Here is a 13,468-nt window from a genome sequence, read left to right on the forward strand (position 1 = left end):
GAACATACCTGTTTAATGCAGTAATGTATAACTGCTTGGTTATTGACAATGAAATCCTCATGCTGCTACTCATCTCCACCTGTCTCAGAATGCATTGAGATCAGCCCCTAGATTTATTTCTTGCTCTTGGTCTCAGGTGTAGCAATTAAAGAAATGTTCTGTATTGCTGAGAGCACCAGATGTGTGCAGTGGAGCATCCTATACTGACAAACATTTTGCTTTTAATAGTTCCTTTGGGTACATATTGGCGTCTGGTTTTATTTTTCTGTTTATACTTTATTTTTCTGTTTTATGGAGCTGTTTCCATGATGGGGTTTTTCAGTTTCTTGCCTCAGAGGGTATTTTGGGGTAGCATGGATTATGGTACAGCAGCACTAAGAGCTGTCACCTGTTTCTCTTGTCAGTTTTTAAGGTTGTAATAAGATCTCCATTTGAATTGTCCCATATGAAATAAGTGAAATCTAAAATGCCAACTGATTCTGAAACTTGCATTGTGGATCATGCTAGCTCTACCTGGGCTTTCCTGATGTCTTCTCAATATCTCTGTTTTCATCCTTGACCTGGAACCAGTCTTAACAAATATACGATCATCTCCATTCAGGAGCTAGTGTCAAGGAGCAAGGTTTTTCAGTCACAGTAGTTGCCAGCCTTGTGCCCACAGCTTGGAGGTGGCTGGCACCTAGAAGAAGGTGGGTGATTTTCTCTCAAGGTCTATATTTGCAGATGTTCTCCTCCAAGGTAACTTTCAGGTGGATCTTTATTTCCAAGCAAAACAAGCTATTAGGTTACAAATCTCAGTGAGAGTCAAATGATGAAAGAACAGAGTGCAGGACCAGTTATATTCTAAAGATTTAGGGCATTTGTTTTACTCTGGGATATTTGGACCCAGAGGGTGCCAGGATGGATCTGTGTGTCTTGTTGTGAAGAGAGAAGAGCCACAAACTATGTGTATTCTTGTAAGTAGAGTAGACAGTCTTTCCTGGCTGCTGTGAGTGATTATTTTACTTCCTAAAGGGTGGAATGTGACTGTTTTGGCTACAGTATTAGTGATTTTAAATGTTGTTCAGCAGGGTGGATGCTATTTCCTCAAAATAATGCAGTCAGTGAAAAAAACAATCTTCACACGCTTATTATTTATAAGGAGTGGCAGGTGTATCATAACTGAGAACCATGACTATAGAATTCTAATTCGGGAACTCCTTACCTTGCAAAAAAATAATTTGTTTACTTTTTCAAACCATGGTTCAGGTAAATCATGATGAGTGAAAGATTAAAGCTCTGTCAGATAAAAAGAATTTCTGTTCTATTTCAACTACCCCAGTTTTCAAAAGAGAATGAAATATGCAGCAACTCACATGCCATAAATATTGAATAACTATTGCAATGGATTGTATTAATAGATATACAAGATGAATAAAAACATATTTGACTTAGTCCTTTGCTGATGATATCAGTGGATTACAAGAATTAACCTGTCTTCTGCAAATGTTACCCATCAAATAGCTATAATTCAAACTTCCCTTCCTGTTTTTTTCTATTTCTTTTGTTTGTTTGTTGTTTTTTATCTCTAACAGGAAAAAAAAAAAAAAAAAAAAAAAGAAGTATTTATGGTAAATAACTTCCATTATATCATTTTGCTTCTGTACAGTTAGATCCTGATCTTACCTGTCTGAATTCATGCACATGAATGTTCCCATTCATTGAGGTAAGAAAGCTTTTAACATCCTTAAATTGTTTTGGGACTTAGGGCCACGATGTGTGAAATTAAGCCCTGACCTCACTTCACAACCCATGCATCTACATGGCCTGATATTACATGACATAATTTGGGCATAAATTTAGTATGAAGATTCTTGAAACAAAAATAGGAGCCAGGATCCCACTGACTGCTAGCAGCAATGAGGTCCCATGCTTCCTTCTCTCCTCTGTTTCAGGATGAGCATTTTGGGGGTGGAGGTTATCAGGAGTTCCTGTCCACATGTGGCATCCTACTCCTTTATGCTGACAGAGGTGGACTGTTTCCTAGGAGACAGCTCAAATTAAACAATAATAATAATTGAGAGATTCGTTGTTAAAAATTTTTGTGGAGTTCATCTTTACAGAAAACTCCAAGATATTGCAGATATGATCCATTTCCCATTTCATTGTGCAGCAAAAGTTGGGTGATTGGGCCACCAAAACCCTTTTTATCCAGTTGCTTAAGGCTAGGGATGAGCAGGAGTGATGTTAGTAAAAGCTTTCTTCCCTCTTTCCCCATAGGATATTGAGGTGCAGCGTGCTTCAGGGCCCAAAAACTCGAGGCTACAATTCACTGTCCCCTTGTGCTTTTGAGATACGCTCTGTTTTGATTAGCTTTCCTCCACCTCCTGTGGCTTTTCAGATCACGTCCAATAAAAGAATTTCCCATGAATTTGCAATAGAGGGGTATGTTCTAGGAAATATATTACCTGGATTAAAATGTGCTAATTCAGAAATACCTTTCCCACCCTTTAACTGTTCTTGTTAGGGAAAAATCCTCCGCTTCAAGCTCCAGCTAACAGATTACCTGCCAGTTCTGTAGCTGTGCTCTGAATTAATCTGCTTCAAAAGCCAGCAGAGGTGACTTATATTTGGGCACAGGAAAGCAGGGAGATGAAAAGCCTTAGGAAAACTTTGACAAACATCTTTGAGTATTTGACCAGCTATGCACATCTGTTGCTGAATGAAGAAAGTGAGTAACATGCCAAGCAGGGAGAGGAGAGGTGATCGACAGGGTAGGCAGCTTTTGTGCCTGCACTGAACATTTTCTTTTCAGGGACGGAGAGGAAATATGCTGAATTACCTGTAGGAGGTGTGCCTGCTTCTGTTAATAGATGTACCTGCTCTATGGATTAATTCCTAACTGATCAGATTCTGTACTGAGGTATGCTGGAATCCTTCTCAGGTGAGCGGAGCTACACCCATGCAGAGCACCTTAATGTGATTGATTTCATCCCACACGTTTAAACTTGCCTTACAAACTTGTTTTCATAGCCCAACTGAAATCTGCCCCCTCCATTCCCCAATTTCAGGCGATGTCTTCTCATAAATCCTGCATGCAACAGCACCAGCGTGACCCATCACTTCATTACAGCAATGTCCAAAGCCGTGTATTGTACTGAGGAGGAGTTTATCTGGTCAGAATGAACCCAGTCCAGGAACAAATAAAGGAGTTTGGAATCTGGTTATTTCTGGGCCAATTCTGTATGAGTTACTGCTTCTCAATTTTCTTGCTGTCAGCTAATTTTTCCTCTCTTCATTTTCCCTCCCCACGCAGGAGGTGAAGCATCCAACTAGCATAGGCATCTTGATTAGTTCCTACACCCAGCTGATTTTTAACAACACAGTCGTCAGGAGAACTGACCTGAGTTCAGGTTCAGGTGGGAATGAGATGTACCTCATTCATTGTCAGTTGAGTACTGGCTGTTTTGGAGCATGCCAAGCTTGTCCCAAATGTGAGGATCCAGGAGCACAGTGGTTCTTCAGGCATCCCTGCCTGGCTCAGTGCGTGCTGCCTGGGGAGGGGCAGGCTCTTTTCCTTGGCTTTAGCTTTGCACAGACAAAGAATCCTCATACAGGGAGGTGATTTCCTGATGACCAGATATTGCATATCTTCTGTATAACATTTGTATAACATTTTTTATTGTCAACAGGAAGAGATTAAAGCAAGATTGTATGTCAGGCTCTAGGCTGCTGTGCACTGGTTCAGTGCACAGTCAGAGGATATGAGTGGTAGGAAAAACAAACCATTTATTTCCATTTTATTTTATTTTTCAAACTTTTCTTTATGATCATTTTCCAATGTTTTAAAAGGTAGTGCATGGCCAAGAAAGAACAGCTAGCTTGTTTAGTCTGATGCGGTATATATCACTTGTTTATTTCTTCCAGGGCATTACTTTTTCCATATATTTACTGAATGGTTTATATTTGACTAATGCACATCTTTCAGAAAGGCATTCAGACTTGATTCAATGGTTGCTGGAATTTCCTATGTTTCCTAAAACATTAGAAATGACATCTGTGTGTCAAGAGCCTCCTTTGCAAAATTGTTCAATGATTCCCCTATGCAAGCTTTGCAGACCTGATAACTTAGCAGACATAACACCTGCAGCTACTCTATAAGGTTTTAAAGTATTTCATTGGTCTTGTATGAACCCTTTACCTTGCATCTCACCAAAGACATGACTGAGATATTTGCTGATCACTTTTTGTCCAATCTGCACATTTAAGTTGTCATTTCTGGGTAGCCTGAGACTTGCAGAGATGGGCTGTAAACTGTGGTGGTTTTCATCTGAAAAAAATATGTTGCTGAGGGGAAGGCATGGGTGTATGTCTTTAGCTGCAGTATGGTGACAGCTTTTCAATTACTGCTTTTGGAGTACAATGTTTTAGTCTGTGTCTGTTCTGGAGGATGGAATAAGCAAATATTTTATTCTACATAAATGTTTTACCCTTTTGTAAAGCTTTCTATTTATTTATCAAGTTTATTTATTTTTTTTTATTCAAGTTTTTGCTTGTTTGGGAAGTACTTCTCCAGGGCCTCATAGAAATATTAGCTGGATGTTTTGTGTCCTGCTCCATCGCAGGTCTGTTCCTCCCTGGTCCTAGCATTCTTCAGCTCTGACATGCATATTCCTCTGCTCAAAACTGGGCAAAAACTGGTTTATTGAATTAAAATGGTTTCAAATTCTTACTCTCCTGAGGAACTAGTCCTTTTCTAGGGCTAAGGACCAAATGTCCTGCTGGCATCCCCAAGGCTGAAACAAGGTACTGTGGGATAAGAAGCAATTAAAAAAAGTCAATGTAAGATGAGTCTGTGCTCTATGTTTGTAGAGCAGCAAACCTTTCTGATGAAGGAAATGATGCCTCAGATCATGATGGGCTCATTTCTCATCTGAGGGTGGAGGGAAATCCTCTGGACAAAATAAATAAATCTAAATTGGAATCTGGAGTGTTTCTGTGGGGTTTCCTTCTAAAACAGATGTGAATTAATCCATTCTGGTTCTTGTCCTTCTGTCAGTTGCTCTTTAGTGATGACCTTTGTGTATTTTTACAACATGCATCATTTCATCGTTTAATTTTTAAATTAATATACTTCTCTTCTTAAAATTAAAATTTAAGATGTATTCTGGAATGATGGCAGCCTAAACTCATTATAAATGACTAAAATAAAATTATTTTTTTCGTGTTAATAAACCCTTCCATAAAAATAACCGTTGAGAGTGTATACTCACTGCCAAAATTCTGAAGAATGTCAAATCACTAAACTGGGGAAATTACTAGCTAGACACCTGGAATTGGAGCTTCTTGAGTAATAAACTAGCTTTTGACAGATGTAGCCTCTTTTGCAGGTGCAAAAGGAACATTTTCTTTTTATTTTATTCTTTTTCCATCAGGTAATGACGAGAATATTGCAAGTTGTGAAAACAACTAGGAGTTGAAAAAACAGGAAATTTTGTTTACCCTCTTCCATCTTATGAGTACAAAGAATGTGTGGGAGTCTGAGATCGATCAATTCTGATCTTAGAGAACATGGAAACACGTAAAAAAAAAAAAAAATAGCTCAGATGGTTAATTGCTGATGCTATTTCTACTCTTAGGTACATCAATTACCTTGAAAAGTAATTATTTTTTAAAATAATATTTCCTAAAATGTTCATGACACAATTTAGGTCTTTTTAAAGAGTTCTCTGTATACTTCTGTTTAGAAGCAGCATTACACAAAGCACTTTAAAAAGGTAATTGGATGACTAAAAATGTCATGTCCTATTTTCTCCCAAAACAAATGTAAAAATCAAGACAAAATAAATGCAGATGTACATATTGATGTACATATAGTCTTAATGTGTTCTCTTAGTTAACAAAAACAAGTGTTAACTATAATATCAAAGCTACCCTTGTTTGCAATTAAGCATTTCTGTTCATTGTGAGTCTTTGAGAATAACTCTTTCTTCTGAATATCTGTTAAAAGGCACAAATGCAGTACAAATTGAATTTATCTGAATTCAGATTTCTTGGTTCTGATTTAAATCACAATTAACTAAACTGATTTAAATCAAAGTGATATAAATAGGTCTATCCTGCTTTGAAACTAATTAAGGGTGTGTTTTGAAAGCACGCTTATTTCACTGTTCTGACTCAGTGGGTTCTCAGTATTGCTCAATTCTTAATAAATAACAGCAAGTGATGGAATTCTTATTTATTGCAGCAGTCTCAGTATCTGAATTTTAGTCCACTGAAGAATAGATTAACATTTATAATTACTAGATTGATCAGTAATGCAAATTATAAATGGGAATTTCAAAACAAATTAACCTTTGCAACATGTCATGTGGTGACAGACAGACAGTGAAATCACTGAGAAGGTTCCCCCTCTTGAAGTGTTTTGCCACAAAGCAGTGGATCCTCCTTGTTGCCTTACTGCTCTGCAGCAGGAAGCCTCTGGAGTCTAAATGTCTAAAAAATAAACTCTGATAACAGACAGAACAACATGGACTGTTTGAGCCTGAGAGCCTGACAAGTAACTTCACTGGTGATCATTGCTTTGAGGCTTTCCAGGCAAACTTGAGTATTGGTACTAGGACTAAAATTTTTAAGTTAGGGCCAATAGGGTGTGTAAATATAATTAGATGCATGCAGGCTCTGACTTATTAATTGAGGTTTGTACTTCCCTATATCTATACTTAACTTTTAATAAGACATTGCTATAAAGCAATCAGTGGAAAAAAATGGTCTTCTGTCCCCACTTTTTCTGCCTAAAATCTGCTGGTCCCACGTTTTGCTGAGAACCCTTCAGTGCTCTGTTGATTTTGATGCCACCATGTAAAACCTGAGGAAGTCCAAGGCTGCTCCTTCCATGCCCAGACACTCACAGAGGAGAAAGACATTGTCAAATACAAGCAAATGTTGCATCCCATGGAGAGATGTGTGGGGTAGCCTAAGGCTGGGCAGCCATGGAGAGAAGGAAGGAACAATGGAATTACCTATCAGGGCAAACAGCTTTGGTCTCTTCTCTTGCAGATATGTCACCTCCTGGGAAGCTCAAATGACGCAGCTGATGAGGATTTCAAACTCACTGTGTAGTGCTGTCCCAAGGAACAGAACACAAGGTAATTGTGTTATTGTGCTCTCCACGTAAGCATGTATGGTTCATTCTACTGCCGTGGTCTATGGGCTCCTGGAAAGTTGCTGTTTTCCCATTAGCAGTGCTCTGCCCAAGGTTTCAGTTCCTATTGAATACCTTCAGTGTGAATCAATGATGGGTGATGGTGAATGGGGAAGAAGTATTTCCTGTTTCTCCTACTTTAACCATGCCCCTACAGTCTTTACCAGAACTGATGTGGACTACATGACCCATTAGTCTCACCCTGTGGAAAATGTTGGATTATGCAGATGCTTATGAACATGCTTTGTGCAACAGTAGAGCTATTGTGTAACTTGTCTTTTTTCTGAGTGGACTGACATGGGGGGAAACTGGTAGCATTATCTCCTGATCCCAGGGCTCCAGGAGGAGACAGTTAGGGAACCAGGAGTGATACTAAAAGCTTCCTATGAACAGAATATATTTTTTTCCTAAACAAACTAAAACAAATCTAAAACTAAAAGAATCTAATCTAAGCAGAAGAGAATAAACACAGAACTGCGTTGAGTATTGTCATTACAGCTCACGGGGAATGGCCTTTTTGTTAATGGGAAAGCAAATCCAGGGAGGATCTTAAAGCTGTCTAAACCTGAGCAGTGGGAATGCAAAAATGTTTTCTATGTGGTAAAACACAGATGAACAACCTACCTCCTTAAGCTACATAGCAGGGTGCAGATGGCACTTGTTGAGGCTCAGCAGTCACAGCATGCAAGGTGGGGACAGTCCTCCTCTTCCTGCTGGGGCTGCATGAAGTGCTCTTGGTTTCTGTCAGTCTAAAGCAGTAAAAAGTGGTTGGTAGGTGAAGAAGTGCTGATGTGGCAGTATTGATAAGGCTAGTGAATAGTCAGCCAAATACTTGGAATATTTTCCAAAAGATTTGGCAGACAATACTGGGCTGCTGTTCCCACCCAGGAAAAAAAAAAAAAAAAAAAAAAGTATCTGTCTGCCTCATTCAGTAGATGTTTGCAGCTACTGGTAATGTTGTTGGCAATAGGAGCCTGTTAATAGACAAAGTGATTCCTCTTCTAATGCATGCAAAGATTGTGCAACTTCCATAGATATTTAGTTAAACACGTCCTGCTTTGCATACCTCATTTTTCTCATCTAAATAAACTGCAGTATGTTCAGGAACCTCTCCCTTTGCTCATGTTATATTCTTTGCTGAATACTTCTCCCCACTAAGGAGAATGAAGTATTATTGCCTATAGATTTTTTCCAAAATCAAACTTGTTTAGTCCAGTTGGCCTTTCTGATCTGTCTTATTACTGGTATTTATACAGATGTTCAGGCAAACCCGAATTTATTGCAATTTTCATTGGACTGACTTTGAGATTATTTGTAATGTGGTTGGATGGCTATTTATTAGACTTGTCACAGTATATATTTAATACAACTATAGCTGTCTAGCTGGGATTGTGACATAAAGCAGTATTTATTATATATAATGCAACAAATGCTACAGGAATATTTTTTTAAGAAAGATGCAGCTAGCAGAGTAATGGAGGTACAAAGAACAAGAAATGTAGTATTAAACAGCAATTCCCAGCCGGGCTGAGGGAGGGGAATATTGAGGATGTGAGGAAGTCCAGGTGCAGATTTCAAGCTTTTTAAAGTGCACCAGCACTCTGTTGAACAGCTGACCTTTCCCTCATGAAATGGACATTTTTCATTTAGAAAAGGAAATGAGAATCTTCTTCTTTGATTTCTGCCCTGATTAAATAGAGTTAAAAAGTTCTGTGGGACCATTTTCTGTAGGAAACAATTTCATAACAATCAAGCATTTCACAGACAGGTGTTACTTTGACATTTTTAATGTTTCATGTTAAGGTGGTATTGACTATTGTATTTCATTGTGATGAGTTCAAATTACTTTTTTTTTTTTTTATATCAGTGCTTTATAATTTATATCAAATTATAGTTTATATCAAAGTTTTTCAATTTCTTATTTAGGTATTTCACTGTTTTGCAATCATGACACTTTTTTTGCACCATCAGACCAAAATGTTTTAGTCTATCTTAACATTTGAGATGTTTTGTTTTGTTTTAATTACTGTATAAGTCAGAAAATAAATACAAATGTTGAACTTCCAATAAATACATCTGGATGTGGCTTGCTTGCAGGGAAGATGAGATTGTAAGGGCATAGATTTCCCAAAGAATTACAAATTTCCTTTAAAAATAGTTTACTACAATGTTAAGAAAATGCAAATTCCTTAGGAAAACAAATCCCTGGCTTTCATATACAGATGATCTTGAAATATTTCATTGAAAAGTTTGTTGAGTTACTTCTGTGGAACAGAGAGAGCCATTTCTTTGGGAGGATGTGGAGGAGACAGGAAATGAGGCCACTGGCAGACCTTGCAGGTGTGAGGGACTTTCCGGTTCTCATGGAGGTGCAGCAGGGGAAGGAGGGAGAGTGGGGTGAAAGAAGTTGTCCTCCTTTTTCTCGTGCCTCTGTTTTTGCCTTTTCTCATGGCAAAAGAGCACATTTTCAAGCAGTGTCACTGCTGAATGGAAGTAGTGGGCTCCATCCTAGCTTTCAGTTCCTCAAATTAATTCAAGTTGTCCAGCCCACGTCCCATGGAATCACCTTCCCTGCACAGGCACATCGTAGGGCATGGTTTTAAGGAGTAACTGTGGCTGCTGGGTTCCAATAAATATATATTTATCCATTCCTTCTTTCAGGAAAAAATAAAATAATAAAGAGTTGAAATACTCCAGTCTTTACATACTAGAGCCCAGAATGGTTTAGGATGAGACATGGGAGTGCATGGGGGGAAAACTTCTTGTCCATATCACAACCATGGACTGCAGAGAGTTTTAATAATGACTTTTGAAAATGAGCTTAGCCACCAGCTAAATTCAAGCTTACACCAGTAGGGAAACTACAGCAGGTAATTCCAAGAGACCATACGTTTTCTTAAATTCATTAGAAGCCTGTGGAGACTTAAAGAGAACATAACTGAAAATAATTACATAGGAATTATGGAGTTCAAGTAGAATGAGTTTGCTCAAACAAAACTTCAGGGGAGATGAATTAGAGTGGATTATTAGCATATTCCACTTTTTCAAGTCAAGGAAGGAAAAACAGAATTATGTAAAGGAGCTGATGGTTCATGTTTCCATAATAGCTGTATCTGCACTATCCTACCTGAAAAAATAGTTCTCTGCAGGTGGTGTTGCTGTTGAATATTTTTTTCTTAGCTATCGTATTTTTCCCCTGTAAGCAGATCTTTTGAGTATGAATATTAACCCACAATCCTCTTTTAGCTAAGACTTCCTTTGGCTGCATCACGCCTGGGTGAGGGCTCTTACAGGGAGCAAAGAGGAACAAATAAAAATGATTAGAAATATGCTCGCAATAACTCATTTTTATTTGAGCTCGTTGATTCTAATTGTTCTCCTGGGGCTTGATCCAGAGCATAGTGAAGCCCAAAAGGGGCTCGCTGGGCTGTGGATCAGGTTTTTGGGTCACCTGTGCATGGTGAGGTGAGAATATTGAGCAGCACACCGTGTAGTGCCAGCTCCTCAGGCCTGACCCTGATGACAACAGTAAGGATTTGGCCACCGATTTCACTAAATGCAGTCTCAGGGCTGGAGGAGGGCATCACCAGTCACTCCTGCAGCAAAAGGCAATCATGGCCCCTAATGCTCAGCAGGCTGGGGTGTGTATCCCAGTAATGCAGCTGACCATGCCCTGATTAACGGGGTCAGACTGTGCCCCGGTGCCCTCCTTGTAGAGTTAGCTGTTTTCTAGATGACCGTGGTCAAACAAGTTGTGAAAGTCACTGTGGGGACTTAGTGTGATTATAAATATGTTTCTATATGCAACTATGAGTGCTGGACGGTTTGTACTTTCCACTGATATAAAGAGGCTGAGATTAATTATGTGTTTTACATACAGAACTACGAATATTAAAAACTCTCTAGAGTGCACTTTAATTCTTCTTTTTATTTTTCCTTAATAGAATTCTTTAAGCCAATTCAAGAAGTTTGGTTTTGTACACATAGGTTTCATTCACTTCTCCCTAGATGTGGCATCAGAGGGAGAAATGAGATTCAGGGACCCTGCCCATTTTGGTGTGACCTTGCTGTGGCCCTTTGCTCTTCTACCAAGCTTTGCCCTGCCTTGTTAGATTTAAAATTTATATGAAGTGGTTGTCTTCTGTTATCTGTTTTAGACACCAGCACTTTGTGATCTGAGACCAAGGTGGGTCTGGACAACACCAGAGCGATCATGATAAAGGTTTGGGAGTTAAAGTGAACCTCCTGAATAACCCCCAAACTCCCTTGTTTCCACAGTGGCAGAAACAAGTCTTTGGTGAGCTACCAGATTTTATCACTTAGTACCTCCACCTCCATGGGTACCCTTTCCTGGTGTCCATTGCTTTTTCCATGCATTGAGCTTTATCAGTGTCACAAGGATCTGAAAACAGATCTGCAGTGACCAAGTAAAAATCAGGTTACTCCATGGCAAAAAAAAAAAAAAAAAAAAATATATATATATATATATATATATACATATATATATATTTAAAAAAATATGTTCAAGCCTAGAAACAAAAGAGTTAATATAAAACTTGTTTCTCTTACCTACTTTCCAAAGAAGCAAACCTTCCTGTATAAATTCCCTTGCCATTAATCTAATAAAGCTCTACTTTGTTTGTAATTTACTACACCCTTCAATAAGCATTGTAATATTTGTGCAGGGCAAGTATATAAATCATTGTTGCCCTTCTCTACTTTTCTACTTATCTGGTTCTTTCAAGGTCACTAACCTACCTTATAGCTTTCATCTGGTTTAAATATTCTGCTATTACCTTTTACACCTCACTTCCTAGTCCATGCCCATTTAGATATCTGCAGCTGCTTCTTCTCTAATAGCTATTGATCCATGTCTCCTTGCTAAAGGTTACCAACTTCATCAGCAGTAATGATATAAATTAAATCTGTTAAGATTCATCTGCATCTTTTTTGCTGATTAGAAAGTGGTGGCTGTTCTCTGATTTTGGTGTTATTGGCCAGCTTTACTGCCTAAGATATCTGAAACAGAGAAGAATTATCTTCAGTAAAATGTCTCCATTTTGACATATGTAGACGTCCAGCCCCCAGGTCATGCAGAGAGGTTAATCAATCCCTACTGACCTTCCAGAGCCTGAAATGTAGTTGGATAAGGCCCCAGTCCAGCAAAGCACTTAAGGATATCCTTGAGTAAACATGTGATCCGTCCTGGTTTTAGCTTGATTTGGCAAGAAGTGCCTATCAGACTAGAGCATCTTGGAGGATGCTGCTTCTTGGAAGGGCTGTGCAAGACCAGGCTCTACCAGTAGACTATGGCATAGGAGACCATGAGGGAAGGAGCCTGACACACGGGCATGCCAGCTGCAGGCCATGGTGGGGCACTCGCTCATCCCTGTGTGATGGATATCTTTGTGGCTCTGCTGTGGACAGCCTCCATGGAACAAAGCTGGGACTGTTATCAGTGCAGCACGAAAGAAACAGGGCTGCAAGAGACCCGAGGAGATCATCTCATCTGACCCTACACAAACTATTCCTGACACTTGTTTGTTTAATGTGTTTCTCTAACCCTGCCAGCAGCAGCGAGCCCTCAGCCTCCCCAAGTGATCTCTAGTGCCCAATGATCCTTGTAGCAGGGAAGTTTTTATAGTGCTGAACTTAAGTCTCCCCTGTTGCGTTTGAGCCCATTACTTTTTGTGCTTTCCCCGTGGATGTGGACCACAATTTATTGCCTCCCTCTTTGCAGAAGCCTTTTACATAATTGAAGACTGTTATTATGTCTCCTCTCCGCCTTCCCTGCTCTAGACTAAATAGCCCAGATAGGAGGATGAAAGCTGGAATGGGGTGTCAGGGAAATGGGGTTAGAGGAGGAAATCACAAAGGGATTAGTCCTGCTTCCTGTCCATATAGAAATTGATGTTTCCTCCCGAACGACGGGGGTGTGGAGGGAGAGATGTGGTTGTCTGTGCTGGTGATTCACTACCACAGCTCCCAGACCTGGGGCAGACTGATGGGATGCTGCCTCACAGCCTAGGAAAGAGAGGCTTGTGCTGGTCTCTGCCGAGTTGCGATGCTCCAATCCAACCTATGTGCTTGGGAAATAAGTTTAAAATTTTGCGTAGTGATGAGGAACAAACCCAACTCACGGGTCGGCCCTACCACAAAGTACCTGGTTGTGTATCTGTGCATCACAAAAGCAGTTTTTAGCTGCTGTGTTGCACAGACAGATAAAATGACATGGTAACACCATCACCCTGCAGCAGCGTCCCAGTAGCCCCACCGCAAGCCCTG

General features: G+C 39.6%; 1 long non-coding RNA gene across 12 annotated transcripts in view; it reads left to right on the top strand.

The window, feature by feature from the left end:
* LOC309881812 overlaps nt 1–13,468 on the top strand; it is a 79,488-nt gene that overhangs the window by 41,379 nt on the left and 24,641 nt on the right. For 7 of the 12 annotated variants that reach the window (XR_014318180.1, XR_014318182.1, XR_014318185.1 and 4 more), the window contains one exon: nt 7,039–7,127. This is a non-coding gene — a long non-coding RNA (uncharacterized lncRNA). Of the gene's footprint in view, nt 1–1,648; nt 1,706–7,038; nt 7,128–11,340; nt 11,481–13,468 lie in introns of all 12 variants that reach the window. The other 5 variants (XR_014318184.1, XR_014318188.1, XR_014318189.1 and 2 more) reach the window with 3 other exon arrangements.

Source organism: Aythya marila (assembly GCF_965140915.1).
Source record: "Aythya marila genome assembly, chromosome: 10".
Lineage (NCBI taxonomy): Eukaryota > Metazoa > Chordata > Aves > Anseriformes > Anatidae > Aythya > Aythya marila.